Source organism: Manis pentadactyla, chromosome 10 (genome assembly GCF_030020395.1).
Source record: "Manis pentadactyla isolate mManPen7 chromosome 10, mManPen7.hap1, whole genome shotgun sequence".
NCBI lineage: Eukaryota > Metazoa > Chordata > Mammalia > Pholidota > Manidae > Manis > Manis pentadactyla.
Genome location: NC_080028.1, coordinates 99,845,047 through 99,865,182, shown reverse-complemented (window position 1 = coordinate 99,865,182; position 20,136 = coordinate 99,845,047). Strand labels below are relative to the sequence as shown.

The following is a 20,136-nucleotide window of genomic DNA, read 5'->3' as shown; positions in this document are numbered from 1 at the left end:
AGGGGATGGCTGCAAAATTTCAAAGTGCTCAGTGCCACAGAACTATCCCCTCAAAAATGGCTCGAGTGGTAAATGTTATGTTATTTTACCACAGTAAATACTGAAAAAGAAAACACGAGATTCAGATGCCCGGGTGAAAAGTAGAGGCCCGGAGCTCAGGAGGAGCCGCCCGGCTTACGGCAGGCCTTCAAGTGGCTGATTTCCGGGCTGCGTCTCTGCCCCTGTGTGCCCCCACCTTCACAAAACATCCTCCTGTGTCCTGAATTGGACGTTTTACCACTAAGTCTTTTTGTGCATGTGACTTTTTATTCATAGCATACACAAAAGATGGTGACATTTCTGGGTGAAGGTGATATGCACGATCAGAAGTTTTATACAGAGAATAGACTTTCTTGGAATTGAGGGGCAGGCTCTGGGAAAGCCATAGACTTGCTGAAATTGTAGGCACCATTTGAAGTGGGCGTGAGCACGGGTACCATATTCTATGATTCCAGGTCCTCAAAATGTTCTCTTGGGCTCAAAGGTGCCTGAGGGGTGAGGATGCGTCCCTCTGTACAGAATCCTGAACCTAGTGTCAGTGAACATTGAGCACAAGAGCTCTGTTCTGCCAAGTGTTCTAAACTTAACTTTTGAGTCCAAGTCAATGTACCTGGGATCTTTCTTACCTACCTATGTCACTCTTGTAGGGCTGACTGTTTCTGCTTACCCTGAATTTCCTAGCCACTCACTAGACATGCTCCGTAGGAGAACGTGACAGAGGGCGAGAGTCCACCCGTGTGTCAAGTGGAGAGTGGAGAGGACACGTCATCTGTGGGGGAGGGCTGAAAGGTGACCTGGACGGCTCGAGGATCATCTTGGGGGGTGGTCACAACTTGGGCCAGTGGCAGGAGACCTTGTTTGCCCCTGTTCGGATTGGACTGGCAGTTGCCTGCTTTTCCTTCAAACTAGTTGCTAGGTTGCAGCAACCTGTGACCTCACAAGGGTTCCAACCCTCCTGGTTGGTAGGTGCTTGGCAGCAAAGGTAGCCAGAAGCACCTTCTCAGAGCTTTCTCTACTCCTAGCATCTCCTTAGCCTGGAGTAGGGATAACGGGCTCACATTCAGTGAGAATCCACAAGAGGATTTTGGACAGGGTCTGGTCCCGGAGAGGGTGAGACTTGGGCAGAAATCATGGCCAGTGTTCCATCGAGTTCCCAGGCTGTGAGGCAGAGGCCCCAGCCTGGCCCCTCCGGGCACCAGCCGGATGTGATGCTGGACGCACAGAGACCAGGACCGCCAGGTGAGGCAGCGGAGGGACGAGGGGCTTGAGGACGGGGAGCCGACGGCAGGAAGGCCTACCCAGGGGGGCTTGTGTGAAGGAAGGAGACACTCAGAAGGCCAGGCACTGGAGGACGAGAGTGTAGGTGTGGGGACAAGGACACACACGGGGAAGGGCACCTGGAGGAATTATCTAAATGAGGAAGGGTGTTGAGAACGGGGAGACGGAACAATGGCAAAGTGGATGGGGGCAGATGGCTGCCAGCAAAGGAGAAGGATGGAGAGATGGCTGGGGAGAAGGCCACGGTCTGCGACAGCAGAGACACTGGGGGCAGCTTGTCTTTTGGGGGTAGTTGGAGTGGAGTGGGAGGGGACACGGGGACCGAGGGATGAATCGCAAAGACAACAGCTGGACGCTGTCGCCTGGTTTCTTTGCCCAGCAGCCCAGGCACACAGCAGCCCTCCGCCAGAGGGCTCCGGCCGGCGCACGCAGCGGGAGAGGTCGGCCGCTCTCCAGGAGTCGGAGGAGGCAGCCACGGGCGAGGAGGACGCCTGGGACCTGGACATGCTGTGCGGCCTCAAGATGAGGCTGAAGCGACGGCGGGTGTCCCCGGTGCTGCCCGAGCACCACGAGGCCTTCAAAAGGCTGCTTGGTAGGGGGAACCCTGAGCCCATTCCCCTTTAGAGAAACTTCCAGCGACTAGACTTTTCCAATGGAAAAGAATTCCCTGTCAGTTGGTGACCTCTCTGTTCCCAGAGGACTCCTCCGGGGACACTTAGAAATGGCTGCCAGTAAAGGAGAAGGATGGAGAGATGGCTGGGGAGAAGGCCACGGTCTGTGACAGCAGAGACACTGGGGGCAGCTTGTCTTTTGGGGGTAGTTGGAGTGGAGTGGGAAGGGACACGGGGACCAAGGGATGAATCCCCAAGGCAACAGCTGGACGCTGTCGCCTGGTTTCTTTGCCCAGCAGCCCAGGCACACAGCAGCCCTCTGCCAGAGGGCTCCGGCCGGCCCGGGAAGCGGGAGAGGTCGGCCGCTTTCCAGGAGGAGTCGGAGGAGGCAGCCACGGGCGAGCAGGACGCCTGGGACCTGGACAAGCTGTGTGGCCTCAAGATGAGGCTGAAGCGACGGCGGGTGTCCCCGGTGCTGCCCGAGCACCACGAGGCCTTCAAAAGGCTGCTTGGTAGGGGGAACCCTGAGCCTATTCCCCTTTAGAGAAACTTCCAGCGACTAGACTTTTCCAATGGAAAAGAATTCCCTGTCAGTTGGTGACCTCTCTGTTCCCAGAGGACTCCTCCGGGGACACTTAGAAATGAGGCAGGATTAGGCCACAGGCAGAAGCAGTCTGCACTCGGCACACAAAAGCTCGGCTTCCACTGCACCCCTGGGGCTCTCAAATCTAAATGCCTCCGTCAGCGTGCGGGGTGCTGACAGGCCATTGGGCGCGCTGATGTGACCGTCAAGGGAGACGATGCCTCCCTGCACGGTGACGGAGCACCACCTTCGGTAGGATCAGACCTGTGCACATCACCTACTGACACCTGCCCCCCACCCCCAGCCAAGCCACCGAAGAAGGATGGCACCACCTTTCTGGCCCAACGAGTGCACCTCGGCCTCCCCACCCCGAAAGGTCCCGTCAGCACGCACGGCTGCTCTCTGCTCGGCCCTGCTCCGGCTGTCCGTCTAACCTGTGCCTCTCTTCCCAGGGGACCTTGTTGTGAAAATATTCCTGGCCTGGGACAAAAATCTGAGGGTATCTGACAAGGTAACTTTGTCCACTGAGATGTGTTCCCTCTCCAGCATCTACCCTGGGGGGCTGGAGGGATGCCTTCTAAACCCCCAGTCTCGCCTCTCTCCCCAACTCGGAGCCTTGTCCACACTGCCCTTTGCGGGGCCTGGAGGCTCCTTGCGTGGGAAGGGGCAGCCCTGCCCCCACCCCCACTCCTCTGGGGTCCGCCCCTTTGCCTGCCACCGCAAGCCCCTTCTCGCCTCAGCCCTGGGGACTCCCCTTTGTGCCAGCTTATCAAAGACCCTTCTGATGGCGGCTGTCCTAAACAACCAGCGTCCCACCGGCAAAGCCTGCCATCCAGGAGCGTCCTAAAGTCCCTCTCCCCACACGGGCGGGGTCTGCCCCCAGCCTCCCCCTCCCTCACCCCTCCGTCCTTCCGTCCTTCCTCTTCTGGGATGTGACCGCTGTCCTGTGGCGTTCTCCTCTTCCTCAGTATCTCCTGGCCATGGTCATAGCGTATTTCAGCCGGGCTGGCCTCCCCTCCGGGCAGTACCAGCGAATTCACTTCTTCATAGCTCTGTGAGTATTGCTGTCAGTGGCCGGCCGTCAACATTCAGTCCTCTGGGAGGGCGGAGGGAGAGGTGTGGGACTCTGACCTTGCATCTGTTCTCTTTTGTACTCCACGTGTACTGTTCACTTTGGTATACCAAGGATAGGATTATAACAGAGCGGTTTCTATACTGTTGTCTGTGGAGACAGACAACCCTAACACCAGTTAAAACACTGGAACGAACAAAAGACCACACAAAACCCTCCTGAGGAGGGACAGAATGGGCACCACGCTGTCCCCAGGTGGCCAGGCTTGAGACCGCACCGCCTCCCTCAGAAGCCTCGGCCGCTCTCCTGCCTGAGTCCACATCAAGTGGACCGTCCTCCTCTGGCTTCCCAGGCGGACGCCACAATGCAGGCCCTCGTCATGTGACACAGACCGAGTGTAAGCATTCCCCACCCGTGCTCCCTACGAGGCTTTACACGCCCCAAATCCTCGGAGAACACAGGTCTAATGCTCCCCGCCCCTCCTCAGCAATGCCACCGGCTAAGGGGGTTCTAAGCCGAGGCCAGCCTTCTCAGTCTGAACTCAACCCTCCCCACAGTCAGCATCACACTTGCTTATGGTCCTGACATTGCACTGCTTTCTTCCAATGCTCCGTCTGAAATCCCTTCCCTCTGTTTTCACATTGTGTCTTCTGACTTGTAGGTGTCTTTCAGACATATATATATTGGAAGAAAATGACCTATCCTTAAAGTCGGTGCAAGGAGCACAACTGTTCCCACGCCTCCCCTGGACCCCTAACTGCAGTCCCCCAGTAGCACATCAGCTAAAATCCTAGTGTCATGTCACGTTCCGGGTAATAGTTATTCACTTCCTAACTCCCCCCTCCCCTTCTCCAAACCATCAGACCAGACACCGTTGCAGGCAGGTCTTGTCAAAATATCCACATGTTCATAAAGCCCTCAGCACGCTACTTTGTGTTGCAAACGTTTAAGCTACACTGAGTCCATGAGGCGATCAGTATGGCATTTGACTGTGAGACAAAAGCATCTGTCCATCCGTCCATCCATTCATTCAACGAAATCTTGTAGACTGCATTCCGTGCAAGGGACTAGGAGGGTTGGGAGGAGAGCCTTGAGAAGGGCACGTGGCACCCATCCTCCAGCCTGAGCCACATGGTAGGGAAGCTAGGACTACAGAAACCGGCTAGTCAGTTCCTGCCCTCTGGATACGCACACATGCTCACTCCGCAGGGAGCCACAGGGTGCGCACATACAACCGCTTTAAAGGGCACAGGGAAGATGATGGGGACATTGCATGGAAACTGCACTGCTCGCCCTCAGGCCTCCCCGAGGGCCTTTGTCTTCAGCATCCAGCTGTGAGAGGTGCCCTTCAGGTCCCTGCCCCGCAGTGGCTTCTTGATGACTGGGTGGCCCTGTGTGACGCTGGTAGGGCTCCCGTACGTCCTTTGTCAAGTTCAGCCTGTGCCTCTCCTTGGACGCTGACCTCGGCTGGGGATCCTTCCCGTCTTGCTCCTGACCAGCAGCCCGATGTCTCTCCCCAGCTACCTGGCCAACGACATGGAGGAGGACGACGAGGGCCCCAAACAGGACATCCTTTGGCTCCTCTATGGGAACGACCGTTCCCAGCGTCTTCTGTTCCACCAACAGCGAGTCCAATTCGCCCAATCCATGGGCTGGAAGGCCTGGGTCTCCCGGGAAGAGTGTGAGGAGGTGCGTGAGCAGCTGGGATCTCGGGGTGGGGGGGCCGGACTGCAGTGGGGGGAACACGGGATCGTGGGATCTTGAGGCGAGAAGGAACTGGAGGCTGGGCGAGGAAGGAGGGGCCACCTGAGGCCAGAGCCACCTGCCTTCCAGATCCAAGCGTTTGACCCAGAGCTCCCGGTGTGGAAGCGAGACCGCAGCCTGCTCGCTGTGTGAGCGCTCCCGGGACCACGGAGGCCTGGGCTCACCGGCCCAGAAGAAGGGAAGTCTGGATCCTCAGGTACAGACAGAGCGCCTCGTTGTGTCGGCTTAGGAAGTCACCCTTCCAGACACTGACTCCGCCCCGAGCCACAGGCCGAGGAACACACGCAGGTATGACCCCTGCACACAACTAGAGGGGAGGGCGTGATCATCCTGGGTGATCGGGAGCCATACTGCCCGTGACTCAGTCCACTGACTGCTCTTCCCCTCTCCGTCCTCTAACACCCATGTTGTCTTAGTCTTAGGACGGAAAGTCACAGCCCTCCACTTCGGGGGCTGCCCACGGGTGGAGCCGTCTGTATACCAAGCATCTTCAGGTATAGGGGCTTTTCCCTGCTGATAAGGACTCTCGCCTACCAATGGCTCAAGTGCAAGTTCTTCTTGCTTTCCACGCGTGTATGTCCCTTGCCCAAATAAGCATCGGAGATCTCCACTCAAGGGGCTATCGGAGATGGTGCTGTGCTGCTGCAAGTTTGCGCCCCTATTTGGCCAGTGGAGGCCTCTGTGCCATGCCACTCCCTGGCTTTGGGTCCAGACTCGCACCCACCCCGCGATGGGATAGGTGGTTATTACCTTGGTCGGAGCTGTTCCCGTGATGGGCTCCATAGCCAGCAAGGCGTGATACACAGAAGCTAGTTGCTCCTCTACTAACGGCCACCAGACCTCTGCTCCTCTCCATAATTGTGACCAGAATCCAACAGGTTGGCGTGTCCACTCAAGCCACTGCTGAAGGCCCCATCCATAACCGTCTCCGTTTACATGAACATCTAGCTCACAGGGCCTTCATGAATCCATTACACTCAAGGACTACAACGGCCTTGACTGCCTGCTCAGTAGCAGTGAACACAGCTGCACAGGTCTCATCACGGTCCCACCTGATGCCCTTTTGTACCGACTGGCATGAGGCCTTCAGAATTTGTGCCAAGTGCGGGGTAAACACCCTCCAGGAGCCCAAAACACCCAAAAGCTCTTGGACGACTCAATGCCACAGTGGTAGGGGTGGGGAAAGCCTGGACCTTGCCTATGACCACATCTGGGATAACTGTAGCTTTACCCGACCAGACAACCCCCAAGAACTTGACACACAAACCAGGTCCCTGAACCATCCCTATCAAAATACCGACAGCATTCTTCAACAGACTGGAACAAATAGTTCTAAAAGTCATAGGGAACCACAAAAGACCCCAAACAGCCAAAGCAATCCTGAGAAAGGAAGAAGAAAGCAGGGGGGATCTCGCTTCCCAACTTCAAGCCGTACTACAAAGCCATAGTAACTTTAGTTTTACCCGACCAGACAACCCCCAAGAACTTGACACACAAACCAGGTCCCTGAACCGTCCCTATCAAAATACCGATAGTATTCTTCAACAAACTGGAACAAATAGCTCTGAGGGTCATATGGAACCACAAAAGACCCCGAATAGCCAAAGCAATCCTGAGAAGGAAGAATGAAGCGGGGGATGAGGGGGGATTACGCTCCCCAACTTCAAGTTCTACTACACAGTCACAGTAATCAAGACAATTTGGTACTGGCACAAGAACAGACCTGTAATCAATGGCACAGAATAGAGGGCGCAGATATAACCCACACATACATGGCCGATTAATATATGATCAAGGAACGACGGACGGACATACAATGGGGAAATGACAGCCTCTTCAACAGCTGGTGTTGGCAAAACTGGACAGCTACATGTGAGAGAGAGAATGACATGGGATTACGGTCCAACTCCATACACAAGAGTAAACTCGAAATGGATCAAAGACCTGAATGTAAGTCATGAAACAATAAAACTCTTAGAAGTAAATCATAGGCAAAAGTCTCTTGAATATAAACATGAGCAGCTTTTTCATGAACATGCCTCCTCGGACAAGGGAAACAAAAGCAAAGATGAACAAGTGGGACTCTATCAACATAAAAAGCTTCTGTCCAGCAAAGGACACCATCAGTGGAAGAAAAAGGCATCTCTACAGTATGGGAGGATATATTCATAAATGACATATATCATAAGGGGTTGACAGCCGAAATATAAAGAGCTCATGCACCTCAACAACCAAAAGGCAAATAACCCGACTAAAAAATAGGCAGAGGATCTGAACACACACATCTCCAAAGAAGAAATTCAGATGGCCAAGAGGCACATGAAAAGATGCTCCACATCGCTAATTATCAGAGAAATGCAAATTTAAACCACAATGAGATATCACCTCACAACAGTCAGGATGGCCACCATCCAAAAGACAAACAACACCACATGCTGGTGAGGTTGTGGAGAAAGGGGAACCCTCCTACACTGCTGGTGGGAATGTAAATTAGTTCAACCACTGTGGAAAGCATTATGGAGGTTCCTCAAAAAACTCAACATAGAAATGCCATTTGGCCCAGGAATTCCACTCCTAGGAATTTAACCTCAGAACGCAGCAGCCCAGTTTGAAAAAGACAGATGCACCCCTAGGTTTATCGCAGCACCACTTACAATAGCCAAGAAATGGAAGCAACCTAAGTGTCCGACAGTAGATGAATGGATAAAGAAGATGTGGTACATATACACAATGGAATATTAGTCAGCCATAAGAAGAAAACAAATCCTACCATTTGCAACAACATGGATGGAGCTAGACGGGTATTATGCTCAGGGAAATAAGCCAGACGGAGAAAGACAAGTATCAAATGATTTCACTCATATGTCGAGTATAAGAACAAAGAAAAAAACTGAATCACAGAACCCAAGAATGGACTAACAGTGACTAAAGGGAAAGGGACGGGGGAGGATGGGTGGGAAGGGAGGGATAAGGGGAAAAGGGTGCATTACGATTGGCACACATAATGTAGGGGGTTGGGGAGGGTAGGCACGGGCAAGGCAGTATAGCACAGAGAAGACAAGTAGTGATTCTATAGCATCTTACTATGCTGATAGACAGTGACTGTAATGGGGTATGTGGTGGGGACTTGATAACAGGGGGAAATCTAGTAACCACAGTGTTGCTAATGTAAGTGTATATGAATTATACCAAAATAAATAAATAAATAATCAATTAATTAAAAAAGCAAATGTTTACTCGAATAACTAAAAATCACTCATGAAAGCAGTGATTTCAGGGTCAGTCCAATATATTGTAAGTGTTTACAACTGGAAGGAAACATCACGAACCAGTTAAAATCTTGGTATCTGCTTCTAGACAGGAAATCCCACACAAAATCTAAAACTGCCAGGAACGGTTAGTTACAGAAACTCGAGTTTCGTGTCCAGGAGGGGAGGGAGAAAGGGAGCCAGGGAGCCTGGGTAGCGGCAGAGAGTTGGCACTCAAACACACATTTCCTCATTTTACTGGAAGGTACAGCAATCCCACCAACATAGGCACCTTTACTGCCCTAGTCCTAAAAACTCGTTTGAAAAATAACGCAGGACAGTGACTGTAATGGGGTATGTGGTGGGGACTTGATAATGGGGACAATCTAGTAACCACTATGCTGCTCAGGTAAGTGAATATTAATGATACTAACTAACTAACTAGATAGTTAAACAAACAAATAAATAAATAAACAAACAAATACATACATACATACTTACATACTTACAGACATACAGACATACATACAACGCAGGAGCCAAAAGGAGCCGCTTGGTCAGAAACCTACGCGAAATTCCTAACACAGCCTGGGCTGCAGCCGGCGGCAGGGTCGTTGCCGCCCATTACTATACAAACAGGTACCCGATCTCTAGGCGGGGGACCTCGCCAGTGCCCGCCGCCTCCGGGCGCACAAGTCTCCCTCCTCTCGCCACAGGACCTGTCCAGACAACAGCAGGCAGCAGACATTTCACTGCTCACTGAACAAGAGGTAGAGAACAGCACAGAATCGCCCCCGAGATAAGCACACACGCAAGCAACTCACACAAATCAATAAACACTGCAGCTGCAACGCCGGCAGCGGACGCGCACGACCCTCGGTCCGTTCGCTCCTCCCCCACCCGCCTGCCACCCAAGGCCCAGCGCGCCATCCAAGCTCCATTACCCGGGTGCAGCGCTCCGCGACTCTGGCCGGATAACAACTTCCCCCAAAAACACCAAAGAGAAAAAAGGCGTCCACGCAGAGCGCCATCCCGGCGCGGAAAAGCAGCTCTCCCGGGCGAGGGGATCTGTCTCTGGTGCCTCCCCGTCCCTGAGACCGGGTAACAACTCCGCAAAGTCACCTGCCGCCCAGCTCGCCGCCAGCTCCAGGTCTCCCACGGCGGCAAGTAGGTGCCCGCTGATGCCCGGAGTCCCCGGCCGCCATGCCAGCCCCCCACGGAACGTGGACCGCACTCCCGGGGCTCGCCTCGCCGTGGCCAGCCGGGACCCGAGGAGCGGGGCCGCTGAGTGCCCCGCGCCCCCGGCCCGCCGCCCCCCATTCCGCGGGCGCGCCTCGCCGGCCGGTCCCAACCTCATCGCCGCCGGCCCAGCCCGGTCCGCGCGCGCCGACATGCAGCCCGCAGCCGGGCCCGGCACGGCCCGGCCCGGCCCGGCCCGGCGAGGGGCTGAAGACCGGGCAAAACCCGCTCCGCCCAGACCAGAAAACTGGCCGGCCGCGTCCCGGCCGCCCGCCCAGCGCCGGGGAGGCGGCGGCGGCGAACCGTCCCGGGGGGCGGCAGCGGCGGCAGGAGCGGCCAGCCGGACACAGACCAGGGGAGAGACGCGACGGCTCAGGGAGAGCGGAGCGGACGCGGCGCGGCGCGGCGCGGCTCCGGCAGCTGCGGCGGGCAGACAGCGCTCCGATCCACTTGGCCGCTCCTGCTCGGCCGCCCCAGCTGCCCGGCTCCCCCTCACTCCGCCGCTCCCCGCTCCCCTCCGCTACTCACCGTTGCTGCACCGCCGGCTCTCCGCGCCCACACCTGAGGCCGGCCGTCTGCTCCTCCTGCGGCCGTCCCAATGCTCCAGCCACGTCCTCCGCCTCTCCGCGCCGCACCTGGTTTACGACACTCGCGGCTTTACGACACCACGTTCCTCAGACCTAGGGCCGCTCGCTCCACGGCGGGAACCTTGTCGCTAGGGAGAGGACGCTGCATCCAGCAGGGAGGGGGAAACGTTCCCTCACGTGTAGGGGATGGGGAGGGGACCGCTGGCAAACTTCAGTGAAAACAGGAAAACATACTGAGAAACGGTGTGTGGGGAGAGAGGGGGGAGGAGATTAAAGGGCATTACGATTAGCACACATAATGTAGGGGGGTAGTGGGGAGGGCAGTACAGCACAGAGAAGACAAATAGTGACTCCACAGCATCTTACTACACTGATGGACAGTGACTGCGATGGCGGGTGGGGGGACTTGGTAATATGGGTGAATCTAGTGACCACCACGGTGCTCATGTGAATCCTTCATAACATTGAATATCAATGATACCTTAATAAAAAAATAAAAAACATTACTGAGAAAAACTAAGGAAGACTTGAATAAATGAAAAGAGGTGACGTGTTCACGTATTCGAAGATTCAGTTGGATGATACTTCTTCCTATAACGGCTGTAGATTGAACATAATCCCCATCATAATCCCACAGGCACTCCTTCGGGGCTCTGCTGACTTCTTCAAACGTCAATGGCAAGCCCCACCGACGGGCTACAGCCCACATTCTCTTTTTTTTTATTATTCATTTTTTATTAAGGCATGATTGATATACACTCTTATGAAGGTTTCACATGAAAAAACAATGTGGTTACTACATTTACCCATATTATCAAGTCCCCACCCATACCCCAAAGTAGTCCCTGTCCGTCAGTGTAGTAAGATGCCACAGATCCACTATGTGCCTTCTCTGTGCTACACTGTTCTCCCCGTGATACCCCACACCATGTGTACTAAACATAATACCCCTCAATCCCCTTCTCCCTCTCTCCCTCCCCACCCGCCCTCCCACACCCCTCCCCTTTGGTAACCACTAGTTCCTTCTTGGAGTCTCTGAGTCTGCTGTTATTTTGCTCCTTCAGTTTTGCTTCATTGTTATGCTCCACAAATGAGGGAAATCATTTGGCATTTGTCTTTCTCTGCCTGGCTTATTTCACTGGGCATGATGTCCTCCAGCTCCATCCATGTTGTTCCAAATGGTAGGATTTGTTTCTTTCTTAAGGCCGAATAGCATTCCATTCTGTATATGTACCACATCTTCTTTACCCATTCATCTACTGATGGACACTTAGGTTGCTTCCACATCTTGGCTATTGTAAAAAGCGCTGCGATAAACATAGGGGTGCATATGTCTTTTTGGATCTGAGAAGTTGTATTCTTTGGGTAAATTCCAAGGGGTGGGATTCCTGGGTCAAATGGTATTTCTTTTTTTTTTTTTTTTTGAGGAACCTCCAGATTGCTTTCCACAATGGTTGAACTAGCTTACATTCCCACCAGCAGTGTAGGAGGGTTCCGCTTTCTCCACATTCTCGCCAGCATCTGTTGTTCTTAGACTTTTCGATGATGGCCATCCTTACTGGTGTGAGGTGATAGCTCATTGTGGTTTTAATTTGCATTTCCCTGATGATTAGTGATGTGGAGCATCTTTTCATGTGTCTGTTGGCCATCTGAATTTCTTCTTTGGAGAACTGTCTCTCTTCACATCCTCTGCACATTTCTTAATCGGGTTATTTGCTTTTTGGGTGTGGAGGCGTGTAAGTTCTTTATATATTTTGGGTGTTAACCCCTTGTCGGAAATGTCATTTACAAATATATTCTCCCATACTTTAGGATGCCTTTTTGTTCTGTTGATGGTGTCCTTTGCCATACAGAAACTTTTTAGTTTGATGTAGTCCCACGAGTTCATTTTTGCTTTTGTTTCCCTTGCTCCAGGAGATACGTTCAGGAAGAACTTGCTCATCCTTATATTCAGGAGATGTTTGCCTAAGTTGTCTTCAAAGAGTTTTATGGTTTCATGATTTACGTTCAAGTCTTTAATCCATTTCAAGTTTGCCTTTGTGTATGGGGTTAAAGAATAATCCAGTACCATTCTCTTGCAAGTAGCTGTCCACTTTTGCCAACATCAGCGGTTGGAGAGGCTCTCATTTCCCCACTGTATATCCATGGCTCCTTTATCGTATATTAATTGACCATGTATGGGTGGGTTTATATCAGGACTCCGTAGTCTCTTCCATTGATCTATGGGTCTGTTCTTGTTCCAGTACCAAATTGTCTTGATTACAGTAGCCCACATTGTCTTTTGCAATGTGTGCAACAAACGCAGACACAAACATTGGGCTACAGCAGAGGCAGGCTTTCCTTCCCAGCCAACGCATGTGGGCAAATAATGTGTCTGCTTCATCATTCACTGGGGATGCCAAAGGCAAATGGCCAGACACACGATAGACAGTAACTGTCTGAGTCTGACTAAGGCCCATAGGTCTTGCCATAGCTCTTGCGCTCAAAGGCGCCAGTGACGAACCATCCAGTTGGCATGGCACCATGTCAGCGGCAACAGGGTCAAGCCCGGCACACAGCCCAGCTGTCGGTGCACACAACTAGAGGAGAGGGCACGATCGTCCTGGGAGACCATGAGCCATACTGCCCGTGACTCAGTCCACTGAATGCTCTTCCCCTCTCCGTCCTCTAACACCCATGTTGTCTTAGTCTTAGGACGGAAAACCACAGCCCTCCACTTCGGGGGCTGCCCACAGGTGGAGCCGTCTGTATACCAAGTATCTTCAGGAATAGGGGCTTTTCCCTGGTGATAAGGTCTCTCGCCTACCAATGGCTCAAGTGCGAGTTCTTCTTGCTTTCCACTCGTATACGTCACTTGCCCAAATAAGCATCGGAGATCTCCACTCAAGGGGCTATTGGAGAGGATGCTACGCTGCTGCAAGTATGCACCCCCATTTGGCCAGTGGAGGAGTCTGTGCCAGACCACTCCCAGGCTTTGGGTCCAGCCTCGCACCCACCCTGCGATGGGATAGGTGGTTATTACCTTGGTCGCAGCTGTTCCGATGATGGGCTCCATAGCCAGCAAGGCGTGATACACAGAAGCCAGTTGCTCCTCTATTAACGGCCACCAGACCTCTGCTCCTCTCCATAATTGTGACCAGAATCCAACAGGTTGGCGTGTCCACTCAAGCCACTGCCGGAGGCCCCATCCATAACCGTCTCCGTTTACATGAACGTCTAGCTCACAGGGCCTTCATGAATCCATTACACTCAAGGACTACAACGGCCTTGACTGCCTGCTCAGTAGCAGTGAACACAGCTGCACAGGTCTCATCACGGTCCCACCTGATGCCCTTTTGTACCGACTGGCATGAGGCCTTCAGAATTTGTCCCAAGTGCGGGGTAAACCCCCTCCAGGAGCCCAAAACACCCAAAAGCTCTTGGACGACTCACTGCCACAGTGGTAGGGGTGGGAAGCCTGGACCTTGTCTATGACCACATCTGAGATAACTGTAGCTTTACCCGACCAGTCAACCCCCAAGAACTTGACACACAAACCAGGTCCCTGATCCATCCCTATCAAAATACCGACAGCATTCTTCAACAAACTGGAACAAATAGTTCTAAAAGTCATAGGGAACCACAAAAGACCCCGAACAGCCAAAGCAATCCTGAGAAGGAAGAAGAAAGCAGGGGGGATCTCGCTTCCCATCTTCAAGCCGTACTACAAAGCCATAGTAATGTGGTACAGGCACAAGAACAGACCCATAGACCAGTGGAATGGAACAGAGAGTCCAGACATTTACCCAAACATATATGATCAATAACGTATGATTAAGGAGCCATGGATATACAATGGGGAAAGGACGGCCTCTTCCACACCTGGTGTTGGCAAACTGGACAGCTACATGTAAGAGAGTGAAACTGGATCACTGTCTAACCCCATACACAAAAGTAAACTCGAAATGAATCAAAGACCTGAATGTAGGTCAGGAAATCATAAAACTCTTAGAAAAATGCATAGGCAAAAATCTCTTGGACATAAACATGAGCAACCTCTTCATGAACGTTATCTCCCCGGGCAAGGGAAACAAAAGCAAAAATGAACAACAGGGACTATATCAAGCTGAAAAGCTTCTGTACAGCAAAGGACACCATCAATAGAACAAAAAGGCATCCTGCAGTATGGGAGAATATTTTCATAAATGACACATCCCATAAGGGGTTGACCTCCAAAATATAGAAAGAGCTCACGCACCTCAACAAACAAAAAGCAAATAATCCAATTAAAAAATGGGCAGATGGTCTGAACAGACACTTCTCCAAACAAGAAATTCAGATGGCAAACAGGCCCATGAAAAGATGCTCCACATCGCTAATCATCAGAGAAACGCAAATTAAAACCACTATGAGATATCACCTCACACCAGTCAGGATGGCCAGCATTCAAAAGACAGACAACAACACATGCTGGCAAGGATGTGGAGAGAGGGGAACCCTCCTAACCCTGCTTGGGGGGAATGTAAATTGGTTCAGACATTCTGGAAAGCAGTATGGAGGTTCCTCAAAAAACTCAAAGTAGAAATACCATTTGACCCCGGAATTCCACTCCTAGGAATTTACCCTAAGAATGCAGCAGCCCAGTTTGAAAAACACATATGCACCCCTTTCTTTATCGCAGCACTATTTACAATAGCCAAGAAATGGAAGAAACCCCAGTGTCCATCAGTAGATGAATACATAAAGAAGATGCGGTACATATAAACAATGGAATATTATTCATTCACCCATAAGAAGAAAAGAAATCCTATCATTTTCGACAACATGGATGGAGCTGGAGGGTATTATGCTTAGTGAAATAAGTCAGGTGGAGCAAGACAAGTACCAAATGATTTCACTCATCTGTGGAGTACGAATACAAAGCAAAAACTGAAGGAACAAAGCGGCAGCAGACTCATAGAACTGAAGAATGGACTAACAGTTACTAAAGGGAAAGGGACTGGGAAGGGTGGGTGGGAAGGGAGGGACGGAGAAGGGGATTAAGGGGCATTATGATTAACACGCGTAATATAGGGGTGCACGGGGAAGGAAGTGTAGCACAGAGAAGACAAGTATTGATGCTACAGCATCTTACTATGCTGATGGGACAGTGACTGCAATGGGTTTATGTGGTGGAGACTTGATAACAGGGGGGACGTGGTAAGCATAATGTGGCTCATGTGAAACCTGAGCATAAGACTGCATATCAATGATACCTTAATAGAAAAAATAAACAAACTCCAGTTGGATCAGGGATCTAAATGTAAAAAATTCAACACGACCAAAAAAACTGGTGAATTTCCCTAGAACCTTGGTGTAGGCTTCCTTTCTAACAGTGAGTCAAATCATAGGTATCGGGACTTCTGCTTTCAGCCGAGATGAACACAGACTGCATTTACCCTCCTACCTGGATGGAACCCCAGAAAAAAACACAAGAGAACATATGCACAGCAATGGTCTTCAAGACACTGATCGACGGGCAGTGAAGGACAGTAACCCGTGAGACAGGAAATAAACAGGGTGAGCCCTGCAGGCCCTGCCCTGAGAGTTTCCAGTCACGCAGCAGCGCGGGAGCACCCAGACATAGGTGGGGAGAAGGTGTCAAGAAACTGGGGGGAAAATGTAGGGAAGTACAACCCGTCAGGAATATTATCAACTGAAATGGGCCCAGAACGAACAGATGTTACAATGAGCAGAGAACATTGAAACAGCTTATAATCATGTTCTTTATGGTAAAAAAAAAACAAAATCTGAGTACAGACAGGGAAGATACAAAATGAAACTCAAACAGAACTTTATAGAAAAGACACAGCATCGTAAGATGGAAATTACACTGGGTTAGAATAACAGCACTGCCAAAAAAAGGATCAGTGAATGTGAAGACACAGCAGTGGAAGCACTTACAAGTAAAACATGCAGAGAAAAAAAAATTAAAGGGAAAGGAAAGGCATCGGTCAGCTGTGGGACAGTGTCAAGCTGTGGAATATACAGGTAATGAGAATCCCTGAAGGGAGGCTGGGGGAAGCAAAGGGGCCATTTGAAGACACACGGTCAAACTTTCCCCAAAGTTGATGGAAACCCTAAACACACAGATCCAACAAGTTGCATAACCCCCAAGCACAGACACACGAGGGAAACGCAGCCAAGACAATCAAGCACATCACCTACGACCGGTGATAGTGAGAACATTTTAAAGTAGTGAGAAGAAGAAGAACACAAAATATGTGGCATACAGAGGAAAAGATGAAGATGACCTCGAATTTCTCTTGGAAATAATGTAAGCGAGGAACATACTTAAAATACAGGAGAAAAAAACAGCAAAGATCCCTTTAAAAGGGAAGGCAAAATGCAGACATTTTCAGACCTACGAGAGGTGAAAGGTTGTTCATTAACTACAAGAAATGTCACCAAAAAGTCCTTCATGCAGAAGGAATAGGAGAGCACATAAAAATCTGGATCTATACAAAGGAATGAAAGTAAAAGAAATAGGAACTATGTATTTTCTCTTATTTGTTAAGTCTCTTAAAAGGTTAACTGTGTGTTTATCTACAAATAACAATGTATTGTGGGATTGGTACTAGTGTAAATGTAAAATGCATGAACACTGCAAAGACCACAAGGGGTGAATTGGAAGTAATTGTGAGCTTCTTATACTCTAGTGAAATGATAGATCACTTGAAGAAAAACTATGATAAATATGTGCAGTATAAACCTTAGAGCACCCATTAAAATAAGTGTTATAGCCAACAACCCAACAAAGTTTACAAAATGGAATCAAAGAAATGCTATGAACTGAAAGGAAGGAAGACAAAGAAGAAAAAGGAAACAAAGAAGATGGGACAGACAGCAAAGACAACGGACCACAAGCTATCCAGTTACAGCAATAGTTGTGTCAGATGGAAGTGGTCTCAACACCCCAGTTAACAGGCACAAATGGTCAGACTGGATAAAAAGGTAAGACCGAATCATATGCTGTCGACGAGAAAATCACTTTAACTGGAAAGGTGCAAACTTAAAAGTAAAAGAATGGAGTAAGATACATCAGGAGTGGCTCCATAAATGTCAGAGAAACTCCATGTCAGAATAACTAACAGGGACAAAACAGGCCATTTCACAATGACAAAGTGGTTAATTAATTAACAGGATACAACAGTCTTCAGTGTTTACATACATAACAATAAACATGAATCCAAAACCAGCAGAACTGCAAGGCGAAATACACAAACCACAACTTCAATCACAGTGTTTTGGTGTCTGCAAAAATTACATGCACCAACTCTTCCTTAGGCAGCAGGTCCTTGGCTTAGATAGGCCCAAAGAATAAACCACACATTACAACAAATTCAAGGTTGTCATTAGGAAAGCTATCTATGGTTATGTCAGCTTTAACAAAGACGTTTTTTACAAGTCGTAAGAAATTTAAAAAACCCAAAAGTAATAAAAGTGTCAGCCACGCACACAGTCAATCCGAGTCATGCAAAGTATCCCCTTTCTCTGTGACTGTCAAGCCCATCAGTCACGGTTGCAGCTCAACTTCAATATCCCTCAAGTATGGTGCTACCTACACACATGACATCCACAGACTCTTGGTGGTGACCTTAGACTCTCAAAACTGTTTTTTATATGATAAAAACTTTTCTCTATTTCACACTCCCATTTTAAAGTATGGATCCTTGCATGCCTCCTAAAATGCATTACCAAACAAAGGGCAAGCGCACACACATAGGAGAAGTCACCTGGGAGTCGTTCATTTTCTGCTGCTCTTGGACAAGTGTAGAGGCTGCTAACGGTGGACCTAGAGGAGGAGAAGCAAATAAGTGAGTCATGAGTAATGCGGCCTGCCAAGGCTGGAAACGCCTGCGTAAGAACCACCAAAAAAGCTCTCTAAAATCGTACACCCTCTGAATACTCATAAGGGGCTGAAAGGCGGATAAAGGAAAAACACGTCATCTTACAAGAGCAGAACGCAATTCAATCAGTGACTCTTATAAATATAAACATTGATTTCTTTTTCAAAAACTTGCCATTAATAAAAGGTGCAACAACAAATTAATCCCCACCATACTGCTTATGTATTTTCTTACTGTTCCCTTAAACTGTTTAGAATCAAAGAATCTTCAGGAACGGAGGGGATCAGCTTCACTCAGGCGAGACAACAAAGGTGCTGAAGGACCTCTGGTGACCTGTTCGGAGTCTGGAGAGGGCGAGGGGAGGCGGCGGTGTTGAGTGTGCAGGCTGAACTGGGGACCACGTCAGCGGCCGAGGCTGGGGGCCCGTCTGCTGCTCAGCAACCTGCAACTCCCAAGTCCGGGGAGCGCCGGCCTCGAGCACGGCCGCAGACTCTCTCGCAGGGCCCGCGTCTTCTGTCCGGGGAGCACATACCTGAGCGCAGCTTCCCCGCAGGGACTCGCCGATCCGTCCAGGGCGCCGGGGGCTCCAGGCTCGCTGTTCCTGCCGGCGCGTCCCTCCGGCCACCTCTGCTGCACGGCGCACGGTCGCGGGCCAAGGTGCGGGCTTTGCGCTCTCCGGACAAGCGCCTCCCGGCCCGCATCGCCTCCGGGCTCTTCCCGATCGGCCAGACCGCGCGAACCCTCGCCTGCAGGGCACCGCGCCCGCTTGGTGCCGGACAGTCGGGCAGCCTCCAGCTGCGGAGGCCCGAGGACCTCACCCGCGGGAGATCAAAGCTTGGGAACTGGGGCCAGCGGAGGCCTGCGCACGAACAAGAAGCGAGCTCGACGCCGCGGCAGTGCGCCAGCGCGAACGATACCGCACGGCTAGCGGCACTCGCGCTGAGGTCGACGGAAGTCCGCCTGCCGAGGAGCACGTCCTCTAGCCCCACAATGCCAGGACTCTGTTTCCCGCAAGTCCACGCGCTGTAACCTTAGAGAATGTCTATAACTCACCTGGCGCCTCTGAGGCACTCTGCAGAGAGGAAAGAGGTGGACCAGGGCTCAAGGTCCCCTTAATTTAAGGGAACTTATGTACTTCCTGTCGCCCTAGTGCTTTCCTTGCTCTGACAGCTACAGGGTTAGAGTCAGTGTCTGCACACACCCTTAGTAAGTGAGGGAAAAAGTGTTCAATTATGATCGCAAATGAAGCGTTAACAGAGCTCAGCGATGTTATGATAGCGCATTAACCTAAGATAGCTCCCTTTTGTTGGGAAAAGATACTAGCTTTTCCAAAACACTTTTAATTCTTGACAACTATACAGACGTCACAAAAATACAAAACCGAAGGACAAAAATTACCCATAAAGTTACCTCCTGAAGAGAATGATGTGTGTTGAAATCAGTAGAAAACTGAGCATTGTTTGGAGGGCATTCCCCTGCGTTATTTGATTGCAGCCCTTTCTTGATCTTTGAGCTGTTTTACACTCTCCTGAGTTGTAACGACCTGATGCAAATCTTGTCCTGCCTGCTGTTAAGTTCAGCTGGTTTCTGCCCGCCTCAGCCTCACCCGGAGGAAACCCAGTTTTGCCTTCATTTTTCCATTTACACATTCCTTTCCACATTCCTGATCTGTAATGTGTTTCTCGAGATCTCTTTTGAACCGGTTATAACAGTTGCTGGTTTCCTCTTGATTTAAATAAAATATTCAGCGTATGCTCATTTGTATCTCTGTGTGAGAGTCATGATCTTACCTTTATGTTTTAACAGTTTGGTGGAGAGTCTTCCCCGAGATCCCCAGTGACGTCAGC

At 50.7% G+C, this 20,136-nt stretch overlaps 1 pseudogene; it reads left to right on the top strand.

Moving 5' to 3' along the window:
- Window positions 1–1,169: 1,169 nt before the first annotated feature.
- Window positions 1,170–5,520, top strand: LOC130679376 (putative speedy protein E7; annotated as a pseudogene).
- Window positions 5,521–20,136: the final 14,616 nt, after the last annotated feature.